The sequence below is a fragment of the Cynocephalus volans genome, chromosome 5 (assembly GCF_027409185.1).
Source record: "Cynocephalus volans isolate mCynVol1 chromosome 5, mCynVol1.pri, whole genome shotgun sequence".
In the NCBI taxonomy this organism is placed as follows: domain Eukaryota; kingdom Metazoa; phylum Chordata; class Mammalia; order Dermoptera; family Cynocephalidae; genus Cynocephalus; species Cynocephalus volans.
The window spans coordinates 2,949,045-2,976,040 of NC_084464.1; positions in this window are offsets into that span (position 1 = coordinate 2,949,045).

Genomic DNA, 26,996 nt, shown 5'->3' on the forward strand with positions numbered 1-26,996 from the left:
ATATTTGTGACTTTGCATGTAGCTCTGAATTTTGAGTGTCATAATTACTTAAGAATCTTTTATGGATTTGATTACTATAGCTATCACTGTAATTTGATGAGGTTTTAGAACTACATTCCATTCCTAATTTTGGTTTTATTATTTCCAAGTGCCAAAATACTTAACACAGAACCACCTCTTATTCTATAATAAAAAGCAATGGAGACAAGTTATTCAGTTGAAAAAGATTACTTTTTTTTTTTTTTTTTTTAAAGATGACTGGTAAGGGGATCCTATCCCTTGATGTGGTGTTGTCAGCACCACGCTCTCCCAAGTGAGCCAATCAGCCATCCCTCCGTAGGGATCCGAACCCGTGGCCCTGGTGCTGTCAGCACCACACTCTCCAAGTGCGCACGGGCCGGCCCTGCTCCATGGTAGTTTTAGATGCTTCCCTCCTTTCTTCTCAGAATTTTCATTTTCCCAAGTTCTCCTGGACAACTTCAACCCTGCTAACGATTCAAACCCATCACATCTGTCTGTCATGGTTTGGACTGGCGCCCAAGCAGAAGACTCAGGGCCTCTTTGAACTAGGACTTGCATTGACTTCAACTCAACCAAGCTGAGGCGCCGATCTTGTGATTACACTTAGCATGTGCTATGAATGGAGAGAAATGAAGTGAAAAGTGCCTATGAGATGCGAAGTCAAACTTGTCACGTTCCTAGTCCCCTCTCTGGGCTTCTCTCCATCTTCAGCTCCACCTCACTGTTTACCCCTTAAAGAAGCCAGATGCTCTCTAATTCGTATGTCCACGAAACACTTGGTATCAAATAACAGGTATTAAATGACTATTTGGTGGAAGTTCTGTATCCTAAATTTGTAGGTGTCCTTTATGTGACTGACGATGGCATGAATACCTAGTGTTAACAGTCTTTGGTGTGCTCAGCATTAATATACGTTAGGAATTGTCATGGAAACTTGTAAAATTAAAAAAAAATCCAAATGCATGTCATCTGGCCTTGGGGTCCAGTTCTTCAGTACACACTCTGCTGATTTGGGCACCTCAGTCAAGAACCCAGTCAAAGAACCTCACAGAGTCACCCACAGGCCACGAAGCCACAGCACACGAGCAAGACTTTCCCGTGCTGCCCTGTTAACCATGAGCAGATGCCAAGGGCCCCAGATGTTTCAGCAAATCCTCTAGTTTCAGCAAATCCTCTAATATGAAACAGGCCAAAGCAAACAAACAAAAAAGGAAAAAGCGAATTGGAAGAAATAGAGATCATGCAAGGGAAACAGAAAATACCATTAACTTCCTCAGAGTTATAGGAGAGAAACTATTGGACTTAATGACGAAGAACAGACATTGTTAAAGTAGAAGAGGGAGAAGATGAATCAAATAACCATGAGGTCATTTAGAAATTAAAAATATAACTGTTGAAATTTTTGTTTGCTTGTTTGTTTTGTGTGTGTGTGTGTGTGTGACAGTTAAGGGGGTTGTAACCCTAGGGGTGGTGTCGCCTGCACCGCGCTCAGCCAGTGAGCGCACCGGCCATCCCTTTGTGGGATCCGAACCCGCGGCAGCGCCGCTGCGCTCCCAGCGCCGCTCTCTCCCGAGTGCGCCACGGGGCGGCCCATAAGTGTTGAAATTTAAATTAGAAAACAACTCACTAGAAAAGTGAGAAAATAACACAGGGGAAGCCTGATTAGATCAAAAAGACAAAAGGATAACAAGAAAGATACTATTTAAAAAAAAAGCATATAAAAGTAAAAGGAGTAAAAGGGAAAGAGAGAGAGAGAAAACGGAAGTGCGTGTCCGCAGAGCCAGTGTCTGAACAACAGGCGCTCCAGGAAGAGCCGCGGAGATGGGCAGGAGGAGAGAACCGTGGGAGAAAGGAGGAAGGGACAGGTCCCGGAGGTCCCCAGAGGTCCCCACGTGGAGAGTGACGATGGGTCCACACGCCGCCCCGCACTGGGGAAGCACAGGGGACACCGTGTCAACTCTGGGTGTGGGGGTCCAGGGGACGGACGCTGCGGAGGAGCCTCAAGACGGAGACCACAGGGGAGTCCGGCCTTCAGCGTCTCGTGCAGAGTCGGTTCCGATCTCCGCTTTTCCTCGTCGAACGTGAGTCCGACAAGGCGAGGACGGGCCTCTGGACGTTTAGCAGCCCAAGACCGTTTTCTTAGCAGTCTATGGGGGGGCGTCTCCCACTAGGAAGAGGACATAAACCCGGACAGGGGACAGGGCCCTGGTGACGGCCACGGGGGATCGTACCCACCCCGACTGCTCGGAGGCTGCAGTGTAGACATCAGCTCCCAGGAGGTGTCGTCCAGAGCACCACATGGGTCCCTGAGGCGTTCACCTGTGGTGACAGCAGCCGCCCTAACCGGGACAGTGCGCGTGCGCAGACGCCACCGCTCACAGAAGACACGCGATCCTCACCGGACTGTCAGCCGCGTCCCCGCAGCCGCCGGGGCGCGGCTCTCAGAGCCACCGACGGGAAGCCGCGGTCGCCGGGTGCGCTCTCCGTGGCGCCTCCTGGTGGCCCTGCCTGCAGCTGCCGCCCCCAGGCCGCCCGCCCGGGACAGGAGCGCACGACCGGCCGCTCTCCACTCCCTGCTCCCGCCCCTCTGCGCCCCATGACAGCGGGTTCCAGCGACACGACGGATTCCCACGGGCGCTCCAGGTCGGTGCAAGGGGTCCGCGCTGACGAGGCGCCGAGGAGCACAGCCGTGAGAGGGACCCGCCTAGGCTGTCGTCGGCCGACGGTCCTGGCGGTTCCTCGGCCCCAGGCTGGCAGGCACAGTCCGCCTCCTGACAGTCCTGACCACAAAGCCGTGTGCTATTAAAGCCACACGGTCACCACGAGCGACGGTATCTTGTGTACTTTTTCAAAACTGAGTTTTCTATTCTATGCCTTTATTCAACCGTATGAAATATAGAATTAGTAATTTATCAAATTGCGTAAAAAATGTCAATTGTTATTTATATATAAACAAAATTTATAGATTTATTTGGAAGAATTGATATATTTCCCCTACTTATTTTCTCATCTATGAACATGTACATCTCTTCATTGTCTTCAGTTTGTTCGTTTTTTCAATAACATTTTACACTCAGTGTTTAGAAATCATGATTGTAAAAATGCACCCTAATTATTCATGCAAACCTTATGAATGAAAATTTGGGGTGTTTCCAACCCTTAGGAATAGGTATTGTCATATTAACAATCTTGTCGACACCTCACCTTATAATTTTTCAAGGTTACATATGATATAGATTCCTGAATATTGGGTTACAGTGTAAAATAGTAAATATACAAGTATAATTTTGCTAAATTTTGCGAGTTTCTGCTCCTTATGGGCTCTACCATTTGCATTCCACCACAATGTATTATAATACCTGTATCCCCACAGTCTCACTAACAAGTTTGTTATCAAAAAATTAAATTTTGCAAATCTAATAGGTGAAGACTTGTATTTCAATATATTTTAAATGTATAGTTCTCTATGAGGGATTTTAAGCACCTAATTAAGTATTGATGCCAATTTAAATTTCCTTTTGTGTTATTAGGTTGTTCATATATTTTGTTCATTTTTATTTCATTTTGTTGGTCATTTCCATCTCATTTTTTCACACATCATTGTATTAGTGATATTATCCTAGTTTAAGAGGTTTTTTGTTTTTTTGCTTTTTTTTAATTGAAACATTATTGATCACCCATTTTAAGTATTATAGCTTGTAATTACTTTTTGTCGTGTCCTTTTGACCTAGTTGGTGGCATTTACCTTTTGTTTGAGTTTGCTTTGCTTTATTAATTGCTGCTATGTCATCCATGTTAACTGCTGCTACATTAGTAGCAGCATATTTTCACCAGTGATTTGAAATGCTATCTTTCTTAAATACTAAATGTCTATAAATCTTGGGTATCTCTTTGAATTCTCCATTCTTTTTCATTAGGTTTTATATTTACTTATAAACAAATTGCATATGGTCTTGATAATGAAGAATTTATAAAAAAAAAAATTTTCGATCTCTGGTTGACTTACCCCTCCCTTTTGATTTGTTTCCTCATTTTTTTCTGATGAACGATTAATGTTTCATCAAAATTTTATAATCATCTTATTTTGTTCTAGGTGAAGAAACAAATGAGACTATTTTTAATGTGATCATGACACACGTATAAAGTAACTTAGGAGAAAATCAAATCCTTAGGATCATGTGGCTTTCTGGCCAAGAAAATATCTCTGACATTTCTCTATCGTTTGTGTATGTATGTTTTAAGAGTGTTCTAATGCTTAAATCACATAGTTAAACAGGCTTTGTCGAGTTCTTGTTAGCTTTATGCCACATATTTTAACAATTTTGTGGCTATTGAAAATGGAATCTTGATTTGTGTAATGTAATCTAGATAGTTATTGTTATTACATAAGACATTTATTAATTTTATATGTGAATTTTTCTAAATCGCAACATGTAAATTTTATTTTAGTAAGTCGTCTTGTTTGTAATAGGTTTTTAATTAATTCTTTTTGATTTTCTAAATTCACAATACATACACATAACACATTTTTCTCCATCTTGGAATATACAAATACGTATGGTCAAATCTTATTTTATCTAGTGTTTTGATATTTATGAGTCTTACATTTTCTCAAAAGTAGTTTTGGCTTCTGTGGAAATTATTATGTGTTTTTCTTTCTTCTAATGCTTAATACTTTTGCAAAATATTGAAGTTAGTAATTCATCTCAAATTTAATTTTGTGAACGGTACCTAGCAAAAGCATAACTGGATTTAATTTCCAAGTAAATAATATTTCAATCCCTGTAATGATGAAGTGCTTTCCCCTAAGTAACCTGAATCCTTTCCACATATACCAGAATCTGTTTCAAAATTCAAACTTTTACTCCACTGAACTATTCGCTTATTCTTTGCCAATCTCATTCACTTTCAAGTATGTTCCTTTGCAATACATTTTATTAGACGGAGCAAATTTCCTCTTTGTTTTTATTATTATTGTTCTTCTTATGTCTTGAACATTTTGGGGGCCATTTTTGCACATAATTTTTTTTCATATTAACTTTGAGGTTATTTGACAAGTCCCCTAAACATCACTCTTTGGAATTTTTCAAGTTTAGATTTATTGAATCTATTGGTTAACATAGGTAGAATACATATATATGTGGCGTAACTTCCTAGCATCACTGCTGCCCGGCACATGGACACACGTGGGCATTTTGGTAGGAGCTGCTGAGTGGCTCCTGCGACAGGGGTATCTATGAACACATCTCCTGGGGCATCTGCTGGGACCTCTTCTTCCTTCATTCTCACAAGAGCTGGTCGTCACCAGACATACAGACCTGCCCATCTGATGGGGCAAATGCTATCTGAATACTGAGCAAATTTCTGTGCATAATCATTAGGGAGGCCGCGGATGTCTGACATTTACTGGCCATATGAATTGCTTCCCTGTGGAACTGCAGGAATATGTCCTCTGTCCCCATGGATAAATGAGAACTCTCCGTACAACTAGGATGCATACTACCCTTTCTCTGCCCATGAAGAATTTTCCAGTCTGGGGTTTGTCTTTTCACCTTTTGACATTATTCTGGTTTTTGTTTGGACCAGGAAAAGTCAGCATTTTCCTCAGTGGCTTCTGGCTCTCTGGTCATTCAAAAGTAGTTCCTATTTCAAGATTATGGCAATAATAACTATCAGGGCTTTGTGTTTCTACATAGAGTCTTTGGTTTTTCTGTAATTTTCCTCTTACTAAAAACATAAAATGAAAATTAATCAGATCTTTCTCATATTATGCGGCCAGATACAAAAGGCCACATAACATATAACTGTACTGATAGGAACAATCCACGATAGGTAAATTCACACACACAGAAAATGGAGTGGTAGTCAGGGACAGGGAGAGGCGGGATGGGGAGTGACAGCTTAATGGCTACAGAGTTGATGAAGCTGTTCGATCACTAGACGGTGGTAAGGGTTGCACCATATTAGAAATGTACTTAATGCCACTGAATGGTAATTTTGAAAATATTAAAAACACTTTATTTTATACAAGGGATATTATTGAAAATAAAAGATGAAAAAATTGGAGGAGATGCAGGACACAGACAAAAATGAGGAGAAGCACAGCGTCAAGGAAGGGCAAGAACAGATCTGGAGTGGGGACTGGTGAGGGTGTTTGTGGGAGCTCTGGAGCCAGGGCTCCCCTGGGTGCTGGTGTTTCTTCTAATTCTTCTGATGTTTCAGGAACGGTTATGTCAGGTTGCTCTAGCTCTACCTCTGGATCTTGATCTTTCTCCTGCTCTTTCTCTTGCTCTTTCTCCTGATCTTTCTCTTGATCTTTCTGTTGCTCCTGCTCTGGATCTTGCGTCTGATCTACCACTTGCTCTGGATCTTGTTCCTGCTCTACCTCTTGCTCTGGATCTTGCTCTCGCTCTGCCTCTGGCAGTGGAGGTGGAGCTGGAGCTGGAACTCGAGCCGAACATGGCAGCAGCTCTTGGGACAGTTGTTCAGCCTGGGCGGAAGCTGGAACTGGAGAGACAACAATTGAAAATATCAATGTGAGTTTCTATGTCTCATCCAATGACACTGTCTTTCTAGAAGCCCAAGTCCAGAGAGCCAGCCTCAGGAAGTCTCCCCACACTGCAGAACACTGTATGATTGTTCTGAGTACTCAGTGCCCCTGTCCCCAGCCTGCTTCTGGAAACTCTGCTCTGTGTGGCCCAGCCCAGGCCCCTCCCCAAACCCGCACAGGCACCCACCCTCTTCCTCCTCACCCTCAGTCTCCGCCTCACTAGGCTCCAGGTGCTCCGGCTTCTCCAGCTGCGCCAGAAGAAGATCAGCCTTACGCTCCACCTCTGAACCTCGCATACTGATATGTACATAGGCCGAAAGAAACTTCAGAGAATGAAATTCAGGAGGCTCGTGGAAATCGGTGGAATAGAATTCCAGCCAGATCTTTAAGACAGAGGACATGGCACTGTGGGAGACAGGTGGGCAACAGCATCAGAGGCCTGGCCTATCCCTCTATGCTGCCCTCCCAAGGCTCCCCTGAGTGAGCTGCAGTCTTGTACCCTCTGCCCGTGCCTGTCCATAGACCAGCCCATCCAATGTCCACCCCCAGTATGGCAGTTCTGGCACAGATGGGCCTGGCAGCCGAGGAGGGGCTGGCAAAAGCCTCCATGGGAGGAGCCTTCAACCACTGATGTGACCACGTTTCCCTTCTTCAGGGAAACCTGACAACCTCCTCTGGCTGTGTCACTGCCCCATCCCTGCTGGAATGACCTGTCCACCTCAGGAGGGTGCTGTCTGCTCTGGGCATTACTCACTGGCACACAGGAGGTGTTCAGCAATATCTGATAAATGAGGAAACAGAGGGAGGCGCTGCTCCCCTGGCCTACCCAGGGCCCTTGGAAAAGCCCAAACTTGAGCTCACACGTGAATGTACTGCCCAAGTGTCTGCATGGAAATCTGCATATCCTTTTGCCAGTGACAGCAATCTCTTGGCCCTGACCACACTCTGCACCCTCAGCACCAGCTGAGCATCCCCATGGAGGCTCCAGCCCCGAGTGTGAGCGGGATGCTCTGCACACCTCCTGCTCTGGCTCAGCACGGGCTCTGGGGGTGTGGGCAGGGCTGGGTGGGAGGGCGTGGGGATGGATTCTCTCTGGGCTCACTCTGCTCTCCAGCCTCTCGCACACCCTATGGTGCCTGGGACCACATCCCCAGCCGTCTGGACTCCTTTCCCTGCAGGGAAAGCCTTGAGCCCTCAGCCCTGTAGCAGGAATCATAAGATGTGTGAGAGCCAGAGTTCTGCCAGCCCCCCACCCACAGGCCCCCGCAGACCACACGCAGTTGTGTGGAGATGGGAGCCCCTCCTTCTGCACCTAAACCCCACTTACCATTTTAGCTGCTCCAGGGATTCGCCATCCCCGTGACAATCAGTAATCATGTTTCCATACCTAGAGGAGGTCAGGAGTGTGTCAAATCTACCATACGGTGGCACTACCTGCTTCTCATGTCTACTGTGACTGTCTCACCTCTGACTAGAATGGAAGTCCAGGAGGGCAGGGAATGCAGTCTCCTCGGTTCATTGGATCACGGTCAGTGCCCAGAAAGTGACTGCACATAGTGTGGCTTCACGTATGTTTGTTGAAGGAATGAACCCCAACCAACTCCTCCCAAGATATCTGGGTGCACCTGAAGCCGCTCTGCCCGCCTCTGGTCTCCCTGCTTTGAATACACCCAGAAGCCTACAGATAGAATCTCAAATTTCCTGTAAAAATGTGAAAACAGTGAAGCCCAAGTCAACGAGGTCAGTGAGGGGGTGACAGAGACTTCCTCGTGGGGGTGTCAGGAATCCTGAATGAGGACGACCGTGGCCCCTCCAGCAGACCTTCCACAGGGCTGGACTCAGGAGCAGCACTTTCCATGGGGGACCCACTGGAGCTTGTTCCTGTGACCACCCACTGAACACAGGAGGAAACTGAGGCTCAGAGGGGTGTGGTGACAGTCCTAAGACTCACAGCTGGGAGGCGGCCTAGTGACACTGTGTGATCCAGGGCCTGAGTGCTCACCTGAGGAAAAGCAGGTGCAGCACATGCCGGGGACTGGCAAAGTTCCTGTAGGTTGACAGAAACAGGTGGACATAAGATTGGTCACCACCCAAGACAGCAGGCACCAGGTGCTCGACCCGCTTCTTCAGGGTGCGTGCCGGGACAGGCCACACCATGTGGGTGGCATCTGAGCTCAATGAAGATGTGTCTTCACTCTAGGACAGGACAGGGGAGAGATACACAGTGACAGCACCGTGAACCCCAAGGAGGGCAGGGGCTGGAGGCCAGTCTTAACCCCAGGGAGGACATGAGAAGACAGCCTGAGGGCCCAGGGTTAATGTACAGGGTGGTGGTTGCCACCCCGGCAGTCCCCGTTCACCCTCCAGCCAGACCTGAGGTGTGAACACACCAGGACCAGCAGGTTTATAAACCCCCCACCCTCTGCCCCTGCCCTGGGAGGGTGTCCCATGTCCCCGTTCCCCACACACTCAGGAGGAGGGGCTGCGGTCACCCAGGGAGGCTCATAGTGCTGGCCTGGCCTTGCCCAACCTCCTCTGGGCCACCTGACATTACCTTTGGGGACCTCCTCCCAGACGGCCACAGGGGTCGAGGGCGAGGGCTGAACCAGCGCCGGAAGCATTGGACAAGCCTCTCAGCACAGGGCTTCCTGGGGCTACGGCCCCGGGACCTCGGGATACAGCACAACATCTCACTCTGCCTGTGGCCAAGTGAGCTGGGGAAGGGGCTGGGTATAGAATGTGGGTGCCAGGTTACCGAGTTCCGAGTTCTGTTGGGGTCTGTCGTCAAGGAAGTGAAGTCACTTCCTGATACCTCATTTCCTGAGCCCCTCCTCTGTGTACAAGACTGCAAATGCCCCTCTGGGTACCTGTCTGCTGACCCTCCTTCCCCATGAACTCTCTCTATTGCCCACACTTCCACCAACACTGCCTGACCACACCCCTGTGCAAGGCCTGGGTGCAGCCAGCGTCACAGCTCAGAGGAGATACACGTAGGGTCATCCCCAGCTCCTGCTTCTTATCACTTTATGTGACCCTGGACAAGCCATTGTCACTCTCATGACCTCCCCAGTCTCCCCTTTTGCACAGTGGGGATCTTTCTAGCATCTTCTTCCTAGGGATGGCATCAGGCATGTGTGAGAAAACATCTCTGAAACCTATGGCCGGTGTCACATGCAGCTAATAAACAAGACTAGAGATAAAATCCACGACGGTGTGGAAGGTAGCATGGAATACGACTAACGACAGGTCTGGTTCCTGTCATATAATCTTGAAAATGTCACTTTTGCTCTTGGTCTGTTTTCCCTGTCCGCACCATGCGACAGTTGGAATTTCATGCATTCACATACTGCTTTCCTCCATAAAACCTTACAATGGCTTCGTGTGTATTTAGGTTTGGACTCAAGTGCCACATCTCTGTCTGTGTGGTTGGCGACTCCTCAGGGGCTCCCAGTGGTCCCCACCATCTGCTGCACACATCCTCACGTAATCCCCTGCCCTGCAGTGTGGACTGGACTTAGTGACTCACTTCTAACCAATACAGTATCAAAAGTGAGAAGATGTCACTTTCTAAATGTCATGGTAACATGCCTGTCTCTAGAGTCTTGTGCTCTGTCTCCTCTGTTCTCTCTGTTTGTATCCACCATATGCCAAGCATGGTGCGGAGAGCTGGAGAAAGAGCTGATTCAGCTGCACCCTGGCTTGGGAGATGATCCCAGGATAAGAAAGAGGAGAAGACGTGCTATCGAGTGGCTGACATTCTGAGAGGAAAGGGTAAAGTGCGCGTGCGCAGACGCCGCCGCTAACAGAAGACACGCGATCCTCACCGGACTGTCAGCTGCGTCTCCGCAGCCGCCGGGGCGCGGCGCTCAGAGCCGCCGACGGGAAGCCGCGGTCGCGGGGTGCGCTCTCCGTGGCGCCTCCTGATGGCCCTGCCTGCAGCTGCCGCCCCCAGGCCGCCCGCCCGGGACAGGAGCGCACGACCGGCCGCTCTCCACTCCCTGCTCCCGCCCCTCTGCGGCCCATGAGAGCGGGTTCCAGTGACACGACGGATTCCCACGGGCGCTCCAGGTCGGTGCAACGGGTCCGCGCTGACGAGGGGCCGAGCACAGCCGTGAGAGGGACCCGCCTGGGCTGTCGTCGGCCGACGGTCCTGGCGGTTCCTCGGACCCAGGCTGGCAGGCACAGTCCGCCGCGTGACAGTCCTGACCGCGGAGCCCTGTGCTATGAAAGCCACACGGTCACCACGAGCGACGGTATCTTGTGTACTTTTTCAAAACTGAGTTTTCTATTCTATGCCTTTATTCAACCGTATGAAATATAGAATTAGTAATTTATCAAATTGCGTAAAAAATGTCAATTGTTATTTATATATAAACAAAATTTATAGATTTATTTGGAAGAATTGATATATTTCCCCTACTTATTTTCTCATCTATGAACATGTACATCTCTTCATTGTCTTCAGTTTGTTCGTTTTTTCAATAACATTTTACACTCAGTGTTTAGAAATCATGATTGTAAAAATGCACCCTAATTATTCATGCAAACCTTATGAATGAAAATTTGGGGTGTTTCCAACCCTTAGGAATAGGTATTGTCATATTAACAATCTTGTCGACACCTCACCTTATAATTTTTCAAGGTTACATATGATATAGATTCCTGAATATTGGGTTACAGTGTAAAATAGTAAATATACAAGTATAATTTTGCTAAATTTTGCGAGTTTCTGCTCCTTATGGGCTCTACCATTTGCATTCCACCACAATGTATTATAATACCTGTATCCCCACAGTCTCACTAACAAGTTTGTTATCAAAAAATTAAATTTTGCAAATCTAATAGGTGAAGACTTGTATTTCAATATATTTTAAATGTATAGTTCTCTATGAGGGATTTTAAGCACCTAATTAAGTATTGATGCCAATTTAAATTTCCTTTTGTGTTATTAGGTTGTTCATATATTTTGTTCATTTTTATTTCATTTTGTTGGTCATTTCCATCTCATTTTTTCACACATCATTGTATTAGTGATATTATCCTAGTTTAAGAGGTTTTTTGTTTTTTTGCTTTTTTTTAATTGAAACATTATTGATCACCCATTTTAAGTATTATAGCTTGTAATTACTTTTTGTCGTGTCCTTTTGACCTAGTTGGTGGCATTTACCTTTTGTTTGAGTTTGCTTTGCTTTATTAATTGCTGCTATGTCATCCATGTTAACTGCTGCTACATTAGTAGCAGCATATTTTCACCAGTGATTTGAAATGCTATCTTTCTTAAATACTAAATGTCTATAAATCTTGGGTATCTCTTTGAATTCTCCATTCTTTTTCATTAGGTTTTATATTTACTTATAAACAAATTGCATATGGTCTTGATAATGAAGAATTTATAAAAAAAAAATTTTCGATCTCTGGTTGACTTACCCCTCCCTTTTGATTTGTTTCCTCATTTTTTTCTGATGAACGATTAATGTTTCATCAAAATTTTATAATCATCTTATTTTGTTCTAGGTGAAGAAACAAATGAGACTATTTTTAATGTGATCATGACACACGTATAAAGTAACTTAGGAGAAAATCAAATCCTTAGGATCATGTGGCTTTCTGGCCAAGAAAATATCTCTGACATTTCTCTATCGTTTGTGTATGTATGTTTTAAGAGTGTTCTAATGCTTAAATCACATAGTTAAACAGGCTTTGTCGAGTTCTTGTTAGCTTTATGCCACATATTTTAACAATTTTGTGGCTATTGAAAATGGAATCTTGATTTGTGTAATGTAATCTAGATAGTTATTGTTATTACATAAGACATTTATTAATTTTATATGTGAATTTTTCTAAATCGCAACATGTAAATTTTATTTTAGTAAGTCGTCTTGTTTGTAATAGGTTTTTAATTAATTCTTTTTGATTTTCTAAAGTCACAATACATACACATAACACATTTTTCTCCATCTTGGAATATACAAATACGTATGGTCAAATCTTATTTTATCTAGTGTTTTGATATTTATGAGTCTTACATTTTCTCAAAAGTAGTTTTGGCTTCTGTGGAAATTATTATGTGTTTTTCTTTCTTCTAATGCTTAATACTTTTGCAAAATATTGAAGTTAGTAATTCATCTCAAATTTAATTTTGTGAACGGTACCTAGCAAAAGCATAACTGGATTTAATTTCCAAGTAAATAATATTTCAATCCCTGTAATGATGAAGTGCTTTCCCCTAAGTAACCTGAATCCTTTCCACATATACCAGAATCTGTTTCAAAATTCAAACTTTTACTCCACTGAACTATTCGCTTATTCTTTGCCAATCTCATTCACTTTCAAGTATGTTCCTTTGCAATACATTTTATTAGACGGAGCAAATTTCCTCTTTGTTTTTATTATTATTGTTCTTCTTATGTCTTGAACATTTTGGGGGCCATTTTTGCACATAATTTTTTTTCATATTAACTTTGAGGTTATTTGACAAGTCCCCTAAACATCACTCTTTGGAATTTTTCCAGTTTAGATTTATTGAATCTATTGGTTAACATAGGTAGAATACATATATATGTGGCGTAACTTCCTAGCATCACTGCTGCCCGGCACATGGACACACGTGGGCATTTTGGTAGGAGCTGCTGAGTGGCTCCTGCGACAGGGGTATCTATGAACACATCTCCTGGGGCATCTGCTGGGACCTCTTCTTCCTTCATTCTCACAAGAGCTGGTCGTCACCAGACATACAGACCTGCCCATCTGATGGGGCAAATGCTATCTGAATAGTGAGCAAATTTCTGTGCATAATCATTAGGGAGGCCGCGGATGTCTGACATTTACTGGCCATATGAATTGCTTCCCTGTGGAACTGCAGGAATATGTCCTCTGTCCCCATGGATAAATGAGAACTCTCCGTACAACTAGGATGCATACTACCCTTTCTCTGCCCATGAAGAATTTTCCAGTCTGGGGTTTGTCTTTTCACCTTTTGACATTATTCTGGTTTTTGTTTGGACCAGGAAAAGTCAGCATTTTCCTCAGTGGCTTCTGGCTCTCTGGTCATTCAAAAGTAGTTCCTATTTCAAGATTATGGCAATAATAACTATCAGGGCTTTGTGTTTCTACATAGAGTCTTTGGTTTTTCTGTAATTTTCCTCTTACTAAAAACATAAAATGAAAATTAATCAGATCTTTCTCATATTATGCGGCCAGATACAAAAGGCCACATAACATATAACTGTACTGATAGGAACAATCCACGATAGGTAAATTCACACACACAGAAAATGGAGTGGTAGTCAGGGACAGGGAGAGGCGGGATGGGGAGTGACAGCTTAATGGCTACAGAGTTGATGAAGCTGTTCGATCACTAGACGGTGGTAAGGGTTGCACCATATTAAAAATGTACTTAATGCCACTGAATGGTAATTTTGAAAATATTAAAAACACTTTATTTTATACAAGGGATATTATTGAAAATAAAAGATGAAAAAATTGGAGGAGATGCAGGACACAGACAAAAATGAGGAGAAGCACAGCGTCAAGGAAGGGCAAGAACAGATCTGGAGTGGGGACTGGTGAGGGTGTTTGTGGGAGCTCTGGAGCCAGGGCTCCCCTGGGTGCTGGTGTTTCTTCTAATTCTTCGGATGTTTCAGGAACGGTTATGTCAGGTTGCTCTAGCTCTACCTCTGGATCTTGATCTTTCTCCTGCTCTTTCTCTTGCTCTTTCTCCTGATCTTTCTCTTGATCTTTCTGTTGCTCCTGCTCTGGATCTTGCGTCTGATCTACCACTTGCTCTGGATCTTGTTCCTGCTCTACCTCTTGCTCTGGATCTTGCTCTCGCTCTGCCTCTGGCAGTGGAGGTGGAGCTGGAGCTGGAACTCGAGCCGAACATGGCAGCAGCTCTTGGGACAGTTGTTCAGCCTGGGCGGAAGCTGGAACTGGAGAGACAACAATTGAAAATATCAATGTGAGTTTCTATGTCTCATCCAATGACACTGTCTTTCTAGAAGCCCAAGTCCAGAGAGCCAGCCTCAGGAAGTCTCCCCACACTGCAGAACACTGTATGATTGTTCTGAGTACTCAGTGCCCCTGTCCCCAGCCTGCTTCTGGAAACTCTGCTCTGTGTGGCCCAGCCCAGGCCCCTCCCCAAACCCGCACAGGCACCCACCCTCTTCCTCCTCACCCTCAGTCTCCGCCTCACTAGGCTCCAGGTGCTCCGGCTTCTCCAGCTGCGCCAGAAGAAGATCAGCCTTACGCTCCACCTCTGAACCTCGCATACTGATATGTACATAGGCCGAAAGAAACTTCAGAGAATGAAATTCAGGAGGCTCGTGGAAATCGTTGGAATAGAATTCCAGCCAGATCTTTAAGACAGAGGACATGGCACTGTGGGAGACAGGTGGGCAACAGCATCAGAGGCCTGGCCTATCCCTCTATGCTGCCCTCCCAAGGCTCCCCTGAGTGAGCTGCAGTCTTGTACCCTCTGCCCGTGCCTGTCCATAGACCAGCCCATCCAATGTCCACCCCCAGTATGGCAGTTCTGGCACAGATGGGCCTGGCAGCCGAGGAGGGGCTGGCAAAAGCCTCCATGGGAGGAGCCTTCAACCACTGATGTGACCACGTTTCCCTTCTTCAGGGAAACCTGACAACCTCCTCTGGCTGTGTCACTGCCCCATCCCTGCTGGAATGACCTGTCCACCTCAGGAGGGTGCTGTCTGCTCTGGGCATTACTCACTGGCACACAGGAGGTGTTCAGCAATATCTGATAAATGAGGAAACAGAGGGAGGCGCTGCTCCCCTGGCCTACCCAGGGCCCTTGGAAAAGCCCAAACTTGAGCTCACACGTGAATGTACTGCCCAAGTGTCTGCATGGAAATCTGCATATCCTTTTGCCAGTGACAGCAATCTCTTGGCCCTGACCACACTCTGCACCCTCAGCACCAGCTGAGCATCCCCATGGAGGCTCCAGCCCCGAGTGTGAGCGGGATGCTCTGCACACCTCCTGCTCTGGCTCAGCACGGGCTCTGGGGGTGTGGGCAGGGCTGGGTGGGAGGGCGTGGGGATGGATTCTCTCTGGGCTCACTCTGCTCTCCAGCCTCTCGCACACCCTATGGTGCCTGGGACCACATCCCCAGCCGTCTTGACTCCTTTCCCTGCAGGGAAAGCCTTGAGCCCTCAGCCCTGTAGCAGGAATCATAAGATGTGTGAGAGCCAGAGTTCTGCCAGCCCCCCACCCACAGGCCCCCGCAGACCACACGCAGTTGTGTGGAGATGGGAGCCCCTCCTTCTGCACCTAAACCCCACTTACCATTTTAGCTGCTCCAGGGATTCGCCATCCCCGTGACAATCAGTAATCATGTTTCCATACCTAGAGGAGGTCAGGAGTGTGTCAAATCTACCATACGGTGGCACTACCTGCTTCTCATGTCTACTGTGACTGTCTCACCTCTGACTAGAATGGAAGTCCAGGAGGGCAGGGAATGCAGTCTCCTCGGTTCATTGGATCACGGTCAGTGCCCAGAAAGTGACTGCACATAGTGTGGCTTCACGTATGTTTGTTGAAGGAATGAACCCCAACCAACTCCTCCCAAGATATCTGGGTGCACCTGAAGCCGCTCTGCCCGCCTCTGGTCTCCCTGCTTTGAATACACCCAGAAGCCTACAGATAGAATCTCAAATTTCCTGTAAAAATGTGAAAACAGTGAAGCCCAAGTCAACGAGGTCAGTGAGGGGGTGACAGAGACTTCCTCGTGGGGGTGTCAGGAATCCTGAATGAGGACGACCGTGGCCCCTCCAGCAGACCTTCCACAGGGCTGGACTCAGGAGCAGCACTTTCCATGGGGGACCCACTGGAGCTTGTTCCTGTGACCACCCACTGAACACAGGAGGAAACTGAGGCTCAGAGGGGTGTGGTGACAGTCCTAAGACTCACAGCTGGGAGGCGGCCTAGTGACACTGTGTGATCCAGGGCCTGAGTGCTCACCTGAGGAAAAGCAGGTGCAGCACATGCCGGGGACTGGCAAAGTTCCTGTAGGTTGACAGAAACAGGTGGACATAAGATTGGTCACCACCCAAGACAGCAGGCACCAGGTGCTCCACCCGCTTCTTCAGGGTGCGTGCCGGGACAGGCCACACCATGTGGGTGGCATCTGAGCTCAATGAAGATGTGTCTTCACTCTAGGACAGGACAGGGGAGAGATACACAGTGACAGCACCGTGAACCCCAAGGAGGGCAGGGGCTGGAGGCCAGTCTTAACCCCAGGGAGGACATGAGAAGACAGCCTGAGGGCCCAGGGTTAATGTACAGGGTGGTGGTTGCCACCCCGGCAGTCCCCGTTCACCCTCCAGCCAGACCTGAGGTGTGAACACACCAGGACCAGCAGGTTTATAAACCCCCCACCCTCTGCCCCTGCCCTGGGAGGGTGTCCCATGTCCCCGTTCCCCACACACTCAGGAGGAGGGGCTGCGGTCACCCAGGGAGGCTCATAGTGCTGGCCTGGCCTTGCCCAACCTCCTCTGGGCCACCTGACATTACCTTTGGGGACCTCCTCCCAGACGGCCACAGGGGTCGAGGGCGAGGGCTGAACCAGCGCCGGAAGCATTGGACAAGCCTCTCAGCACAGGGCTTCCTTGGGCTACGGCCCCGGGACCTCGGGATACAGCACATCTCACTCTGCCTGTGGCCAAGTGAGCTGGGGAAGGGGCTGGGTATAGAATGTGGGTGCCAGGTTACCGAGTTCCGAGTTCTGTTGGGGTCTGTCGTCAACGAAGTGAAGTCACTTCCTGATACCTCATTTCCTGAGCCCCTCCTCTGTGTACAAGACTGCAAATGCCCCTCTGGGTACCTGTCTGCTGACCCTCCTTCCCCATGAACTCTCTCTATTGCCCACACTTCCACCAACACTGCCTGACCACACCCCTGTGCAAGGCCTGGGTGCAGCCAGCGTCACAGCTCAGAGGAGATACACGTAGGGTCATCCCCAGCTCCTGCTTCTTATCACTTTATGTGACCCTGGACAAGTCATAGTCACTCTCATGACCTCCCCAGTCTCCCCTTTTGCACAGTGGGGATCTTTCTAGCATCTTCTTCCTAGGGATGGCATCAGGCATGTGTGAGAAATCATCTCTGAAACCTATGGCCGGTGTCACATGCAGCTAATAAACAAGACTAGAGATAAAATCCACGACGGTGTGGAAGGTAGCATGGAATACGACTAACGGCAGGTCTGGTTCCTGTCATATAATCTTGAAAATGTCACTTTTGCTCTTGGTCTGTTTTCCCTGTCCGCACCATGCGACAGTTGGAATTTCATGCATTCACATACTGCTTTCCTCCATAAAACCTTACAATGGCTTCGTGTGTATTTAGGTTTGGACTCAAGTGCCACATCTCTGTCTGTGTGGTTGGCGACTCCTCAGGGGCTCCCCGTGATCCCCACCATCTGCTGCACACATCCTCACGTAATCCCCTGCCCTGCAGTGTGGACTGGACTTAGTGACTCACTTCTAACCAATACAGTATCAAAAGTGAGAAGATGTCACTTTCTAAATGTCATGGTAACATGCCTGTCTCTAGAGTCTTGTGCTCTGTCTCCTCTGTTCTCTCTGTTTGTATCCACCATATGCCAAGCATGGTGCGGAGAGCTGGAGAAAGAGCTGATTCAGCTGCACCCTGGCTTGGGAGATGATCCCAGGATAAGAAAGAGGAGAAGACGTGCTATCGAGTGGCTGACATTCTAAGAGAGGAAAGGGTAAAGTGATCTAGGAGGCCATCAGAATATTCTAGATTAGGAAGCTACCTGAAGATGGTAGGAAATGAACACCATTTGCAGAGAAGAACCAGAGGCGTTTGGTCCATTAAGATGACGGCAACATGTAACTGATGTGTAAGATGTAAGTAAGTAAGAAATACTATTCACAAATTCAAATCCTATTTTCAAAATCATTGAATGGCAGGGATAAGTGCTCATGTTCAATGCAAACATAACTAGAATTGAGGAAGATTCCATGTATGGAATAACTTTATATCTCCATTAGATGAAAGTATGCAGATATATGATCAGCAATTCTTTTCAAATTGTATAAAATATCCATTGTTGACACAATCAGGATTCCACCCCCATACTTTGGCTTCACACCCCATTTTCTTTACACCAGACACACATCCATTGCTGTGATGTAGATCCATTGCTGTCAACACTATCCCAGCCCACAGCCTACTGGTCCTGGGAGAAAGCAACTCTATCACTATATTGTGTGCAGAATCCAGGAAGGGCCTAACACGGGGGCTCCATAAATACTCCCTGAAGTGCTGCACTTGAGAAGAGTCTATGATTTTATTACCTGGTGCTCTACCTACACATGTTATCACTTTGCATTATGTCATGATCCTTAGTCCCCCTCACCTGACAGTCAGCAACCCAGGAGCAGAGTCTACACCTCGGTCTGCCCCTATTCCAGGCCCCCAGCCCAGCACCTGGCAAGTAATAGGTGCCAAGTACTGATGAATGAATTGTCTGGAAACATGTGAAACAGGATTCATCAAGAATACCCAGATGGAAGGTCACCATGAACATGCTGCCTGATAACCTGCCAGCCCTTTAATTCTGTCTGCCGACCACTTCCTTCAGCCAGGAACTGCCTGGGCACAAAGATTTCCCAGAGTCACCATCCTGCCTTGACTTCTGCCGTTCACTTTAGCCTCCTTGATTGTCCTACTTACTGTGGGTTTCTTCACTCTCAGTCTCAGGGGACACCTCTGAACCCCTAAGGTAGCCCACTGGGTCTTCCTTCTCTGGCCAACACATTCCTCTTGCTTCTGTGCATGGCCTTGATAGCAGTGTCACAGGCAATCCCAGGAAAGTGACACCGCAGCATGCTGACCTTGGGCACCCGCACTAGTCAAGGGAGCCCTCTCCCTTCATCTCCTGCAGAATCCCCCTAGGAATAGGGGATGCAGATATGTACACATGTGTAGGGAGGAAAGGGGTTCTCATGACATCTTAGCTAGAAGATGATTACAAATTTTTTAAACATTACTAGAAAATTATGGTTCATTTGTCCTGGCATGCAACTGAATGATAAAAAAATCTGTGAAAAATTCTGACACCCATGACAAAAGAAATGATCCAAACAATATGACCATCGAGGTGCTTTTCTTTTATGTTTAGGACTATCATTAAAAAATGTGGTATTGAGGAGCATGTCAACAATATTGGGGGAGGCTCTGGAACGATGCTGAGTAGAAAATGGACAATGATTACTTTTTTGAGAGTTGAGAGAAGCTATTTTGCAGAAAGTGGCAAATGAGCTTGACTTTTAAAAATGAAGAGCATTAAAGCAAGTAAGTTGAGTGGAAAGTAGATGATATTTGGGGGAGGGGTGACATGTTAAGTTACAAGAGGCAAAGAAATGGAAAGAACACATGTTTTGCAAAGGGAAAAATCATTCCTGTAAAACATCAGAATTGGAGTTTTCTTGCTGTTCTTTTTGTGCCTATGTAGTATCTTCTTTCTGCTGTAACTTCCAACTTGGGTTCTAGGTACTCTGTGTATGTGTGTGTTTACAAGAGAGAAATTGATAAACCTTAGTAAGCCCTAGAAAATTCTAGAGGTCTGAAATAAACAGATATTTTTCAAGTTTATTTAATTAAAAAGCAAAACAAAACAAAAACAGTGTCATCTGCTCCTATTAGGTAAATAAATATATGATCATATTGGAATCTTTGTGTGTGTGTGTGGCTGGCCAATATAGGGATCCACACCCTTGACCTTGGTGATACGAGGCTGTGCTCTAACCAGCTGAGCTACCAGCCAGCCTATACATGATCATATTGGAATAATATGCAACAGAGAGATACTCTGCTGCTATGGAGAATAAGCTGATTGCAAGGAAAAAAGATGCTCACAGATAAGGCAAGGGTAGGCTTTTTGTCCCCCATTGTGGAATAGTACAGGGAACAATGCAAATGTATTGAGGCTGGTAATTCCAAGTCATGGGAGGGAAATTAAAATGATGACTCTGGAAGAATAGTTTCAAATGTCAAGGAGTTTGAGGCAGGTGATCAATTTAGTGAAATGACAATTGCTTTAGGAGAGGCTGCTTCTTTGAAAGGATTGATACATACAGCAAGGCAAGGGAGGTGACTGTGCTGCTAAGTTTTTAATATTGCTATGCGTTTTAACTTTAAATATATTTGTGACTTTGCATGTAGCTCTGAATTTTGAGTGTCATAATTACTTAAGAATCTTTTATGGATTTGATTACTATAGCTATCACTGTAATTTGATGAGGTTTTAGAACTACATTCCATTCCTAATTTTGGTTTTATTATTTCCAAGTGCCAAAATACTTAACACAGAACCACCTCTTATTCTATAATAAAAAGCAATGGAGACAAGTTATTCAGTTGAAAAAGATTACTTTTTTTTTTTTTTTTTTTAAAGATGACTGGTAAGGGGATCCTATCCCTTGATGTGGTGTTGTCAGCACCACGCTCTCCCAAGTGAGCCAATCAGCCATCCCTCCGTAGGGATCCGAACCCGTGGCCCTGGTGCTGTCAGCACCACACTCTCCAAGTGCGCACGGGCCGGCCCTGCTCCATGGTAGTTTTAGATGCTTCCCTCCTTTCTTCTCAGAATTTTCATTTTCCCAAGTTCTCCTGGACAACTTCAACCCTGCTAACGATTCAAACCCATCACATCTGTCTGTCATGGTGTGGACTGGCGCCCAAGCAGAAGACTCAGGGCCTCTTTGAACTAGGACTTGCATTGACTTCAACTCAACCAAGCTGAGGCGCCGATCTTGTGATTACACTTAGCATGTGCTATGAATGGAGAGAAATGAAGTGAAAAGTGCCTATGAGATGCGAAGTCAAACTTGTCACGTTCCTAGTCCCCTCTCTGGGCTTCTCTCCATCTTCAGCTCCACCTCACTGTTTACCCCTTAAAGAAGCCAGATGCTCTCTAATTCGTATGTCCACGAAACACTTGGTATCAAATAACAGGTATTAAATGACTATTTGGTGGAAGTTCTGTATCCTAAATTTGTAGGTGTCCTTTATGTGACTGACGATGGCATGAATACCTAGTGTTACCAGTCTTTGGTGTGCTCAGCATTAATATACGTTAGGAATTGTCATGGAAACTTGTAAAATTAAAAAAAAATCCAAATGCATGTCATCTGGCCTTGGAGTCCAGTTCTTCAGTACACACTCTGCTGATTTGGGCACCTCAGTCAAGAACCCAGTCAAAGAACCTCACAGAGTCACCCACAGGCCACGAAGCCACAGCACACGAGCAAGACTTTCCCGTGCTGCCCTGTTAACCATGAGCAGATGCCAAGGGCCCCAGATGTTTCAGCAAATCCTCTAGTTTCAGCAAATCCTCTAATATGAAACAGGCCAAAGCAAACAAACAAAAAAGGAAAAAGCGAATTGGAAGAAATAGAGATCATGCAAGGGAAACAGAAAATACCATTAACTTCCTCAGAGTTATAGGAGAGAAACTATTGGACTTAATGACGAAGAACAGACATTGTTAAAGTAGAAGAGGGAGAAGATGAATCAAATAACCATGAGGTCATTTAGAAATTAAAAATATAACTGTTGAAATTTTTGTTTGCTTGTTTGTTTTGTGTGTGTGTGTGTGTGTGACAGTTAAGGGGGTTGTAACCCTAGGGGTGGTGTCGCCTGCACCGCGCTCAGCCAGTGAGCGCACCGGCCATCCCTTTGTGGGATCCGAACCCGCGGCAGCGCCGCTGCGCTCCCAGCGCCGCTCTCTCCCGAGTGCGCCACGGGGCGGCCCATAAGTGTTGAAATTTAAATTAGAAAACAACTCACTAGAAAAGTGAGAAAATAACACAGGGGAAGCCTGATTAGATCAAAAAGACAAAAGGATAACAAGAAAGATACTATTTTAAAAAAAAGCATATAAAAGTAAAAGGAGTAAAAGGGAAAGAGAGAGAGAGAAAACGGAAGTGCGTGTCCGCAGAGCCAGTGTCTGAACAACAGGCGCTCCAGGAAGAGCCGCGGAGATGGGCAGGAGGAGAGAACCGTGGGAGAAAGGAGGAAGGGACAGGTCCCGGAGGTCCCCAGAGGTCCCCACGTGGAGAGTGACGATGGGTCCACACGCCGCCCCGCACTGGGGAAGCACAGGGGACACCGTGTCAACTCTGGGTGTGGGGGTCCAGGGGACGGACGCTGCGGAGGAGCCTCAAGACGGAGACGACAGGGGAGTCCGGCCTTCAGCGTCTCGTGCAGAGTCGGTTCCGATCTCCGCTTTTCCTCGTCGAACGTGAGTCCGACAAGGCGAGTACGGGCCTCTGGACGTTTAGCAGCCCAAGACCGTTTTCTTAGCAGTCTATGGGGGGGCGTCTCCCACTAGGAAGAGGACATAAACCCCGACAGGGAACAGGGCCCTGGTGACGGCCACGGGGGATCGTACCCACCCCAACTGCTCGGAGGCTGCAGTGTAGACATCAGCTCCCAGGAGGTGTCGTCCAGAGCACCACATGGGTCCCTGAGGCGTTCACCTGTGGTGACAGCAGCCGCCCTAACCGGGACAGTGCGCGTGCGCAGACGCCACCGCTCACAGAAGACACGCGATCCTCACCGGACTGTCAGCCGCGTCCCCGCAGCCGCCGGGGCGCGGCTCTCAGAGCCACCGACGGGAAGCCGCGGTCGCCGGGTGCGCTCTCCGTGGCGCCTCCTGGTGGCCCTGCCTGCAGCTGCCGCCCCCAGGCCGCCCGCCCGGGACAGGAGCGCACGACCGGCCGCTCTCCACTCCCTGCTCCCGCCCCTCTGCGCCCCATGACAGCGGGTTCCAGCGACACGACGGATTCCCACGGGCGCTCCAGGTCGGTGCAAGGGGTCCGCGCTGACGAGGCGCCGAGGAGCACAGCCGTGAGAGGGACCCGCCTAGGCTGTCGTCGGCCGACGGTCCTGGCGGTTCCTCGGCCCCAGGCTGGCAGGCACAGTCCGCCTCGTGACAGTCCTGACCGCGGAGCCGTGTGCTATTAAAGCCACACGGTCACCACGAGCGACGGTATCTTGTGTACTTTTTCAAAACTGAGTTTTCTATTCTATGCCTTTATTCAACCGTATGAAATATAGAATTAGTAATTTATCAAATTGCGTAAAAAATGTCAATTGTTATTTATATATAAACAAAATTTATAGATTTATTTGGAAGAATTGATATATTTCCCCTACTTATTTTCTCATCTATGAACATGTACATCTCTTCATTGTCTTCAGTTTGTTCGTTTTTTCAATAACATTTTACACTCAGTGTTTAGAAATCATGATTGTAAAAATGCACCCTAATTATTCATGCAAACCTTATGAATGAAAATTTGGGGTGTTTCCAACCCTTAGGAATAGGTATTGTCATACTAACAATCTTGTCGACACCTCACCTTATAATTTTTCAAGGTTACATATGATATAGATTCCTGAATATTGGGTTACAGTGTAAAATAGTAAATATACAAGTATAATTTTGCTAAATTTTGCGAGTTTCTGCTCCTTATGGGCTCTACCATTTGCATTCCACCACAATGTATTATAATACCTGTATCCCCACAGTCTCACTAACAAGTTTGTTATCAAAAAATTAAATTTTGCAAATCTAATAGGTGAAGACTTGTATTTCAATATATTTTAAATGTATAGTTCTCTATGAGGGATTTTAAGCACCTAATTAAGTATTGATGCCAATTTAAATTTCCTTTTGTGTTATTAGGTTGTTCATATATTTTGTTCATTTTTATTTCATTTTGTTGGTCATTTCCATCTCATTTTTTTCACACATCATTGTATTAGTGATATTATCCTAGTTTAAGAGGTTTTTTGTTTTTTTGCTTTTTTTTAATTGAAACATTATTGATCACCCATTTTAAGTATTATAGGTTGTAATTACTTTTTGTCGTGTCCTTTTGACCTAGTTGGTGGCATTTACCTTTTGTTTGAGTTTGCTTTGCTTTATTAATTGCTGCTATGTCATCCATGTTAACTGCTGCTACATTAGTAGCAGCATATTTTCACCAGTGATTTGAAATGCTATCTTTCTTAAATACTAAATGTCTATAAATCTTGGGTATCTCTTTGAATTCTCCATTCTTTTTCATTAGGTTTTATATTTACTTATAAACAAATTGCATATGGTCTTGATAATGAAGAATTTATAAAAAAATAATTTTTCGATCTCTGGTTGACTTACCCCTCCCTTTTGATTTGTTTCCTCATTTTTTTCTGATGAACGATTAATGTTTCATCAAAATTTTATAATCATCTTATTTTGTTCTAGGTGAAGAAACAAATGAGACTATTTTTAATGTGATCATGACACACGTATAAAGTAACTTAGGAGAAAATCAAATCCTTAGGATCATGTGGCTTTCTGGCCAAGAAAATATCTCTGACATTTCTCTATCGTTTGTGTATGTATGTTTTAAGAGTGTTCTAATGCTTAAATCACATAGTTAAACAGGCTTTGTCGAGTTCTTGTTAGCTTTATGCCACATATTTTAACAATTTTGTGGCTATTGAAAATGGAATCTTGATTTGTGTAATGTAATCTAGATAGTTATTGTTATTACATAAGACATTTATTAATTTTATATGTGAATTTTTCTAAATCGCAACATGTAAATTTTATTTTAGTAAGTCGTCTTGTTTGTAATAGGTTTTTAATTAATTCTTTTTGATTTTCTAAATTCACAATACATACACATAACACATTTTTCTCCATCTTGGAATATACAAATACGTATGGTCAAATCTTATTTTATCTAGTGTTTTGATATTTATGAGTCTTACATTTTCTCAAAAGTAGTTTTGGCTTCTGTGGAAATTATTATGTGTTTTTCTTTCTTCTAATGCTTAATACTTTTGCAAAATATTGAAGTTAGTAATTCATCTCAAATTTAATTTTGTGAACGGTACCTAGCAAAAGCATAACTGGATTTAATTTCCAAGTAAATAATATTTCAATCCCTGTAATGATGAAGTGCTTTCCCCTAAGTACTCTGAATCCTTTCCACATATACCAGAATCTGTTTCAAAATTCAAACTTTTACTCCACTGAACTATTCGCTTATTCTTTGCCAATCTCATTCACTTTCAAGTATGTTCCTTTGCAATACATTTTATTAGACGGAGCAAATTTCCTCTTTGTTTTTATTATTATTGTTCTTCTTATGTCTTGAACATTTTGGGGGCCATTTTTGCACATATTTTTTTTTCATATTAACTTTGAGGTTATTTGACAAGTCCCCTAAACATCACTCTTTGGAATTTTTCAAGTTTAGATTTATTGAATCTATTGGTTAACATAGGTAGAATACATATATATGTGGCGTAACTTCCTAACATCACTGCTGCCCGGCACATGGACACACGTGGGCATTTTGGTAGGAGCTGCTGAGTGGCTCCTGCGACAGGGGTATCTATGAACACATCTCCTGGGGCATCTGCTGGGACCTCTTCTTCCTTCATTCTCACAAGAGCTGGTCGTCACCAGACATACAGACCTGCCCATCTGATGGGGCAAATGCTATCTGAATAGTGAGCAAATTTCTGTGCATAATCATTAGGGAGGCCGCGGATGTCTGACATTTACTGGCCATATGAATTGCTTCCCTGTGGAACTGCAGGAATATGTCCTCTGTCCCCATGGATAAATGAGAACTCTCCGTACAACTAGGATGCATACTACCCTTTCTCTGCCCATGAAGAATTTTCCAGTCTGGGGTTTGTCTTTTCACCTTTTGACATTATTCTGGTTTTTGTTTGGACCAGGAAAAGTCAGCATTTTCCTCAGTGGCTTCTGGCTCTCTGGTCATTCAAAAGTAGTTCCTATTTCAAGATTATGGCAATAATAACTATCAGGGCTTTGTGTTTCTACATAGAGTCTTTGGTTTTTCTGTAATTTTCCTCTTACTAAAAACATAAAATGAAAATTAATCAGATCTTTCTCATATTATGCGGCCAGATACAAAAGGCCACATAACATATAACTGTACTGATAGGAACAATCCACGATAGGTAAATTCACACACACAGAAAATGGAGTGGTAGTCAGGGACAGGGAGAGGCGGGATGGGGAGTGACAGCTTAATGGCTACAGAGTTGATGAAGCTGTTCGATCACTAGACGGTGGTAAGGGTTGCACCATATTAAAAATGTACTTAATGCCACTGAATGGTAATTTTGAAAATATTAAAAACACTTTATTTTATACAAGGGATATTATTGAAAATAAAAGATGAAAAAATTGGAGGAGATGCAGGACACAGACAAAAATGAGGAGAAGCACAGCGTCAAGGAAGGGCAAGAACAGATCTGGAGTGGGGACTGGTGAGGGTGTTTGTGGGAGCTCTGGAGCCAGGGCTCCCCTGGGTGCTGGTGTTTCTTCTAATTCTTCGGATGTTTCAG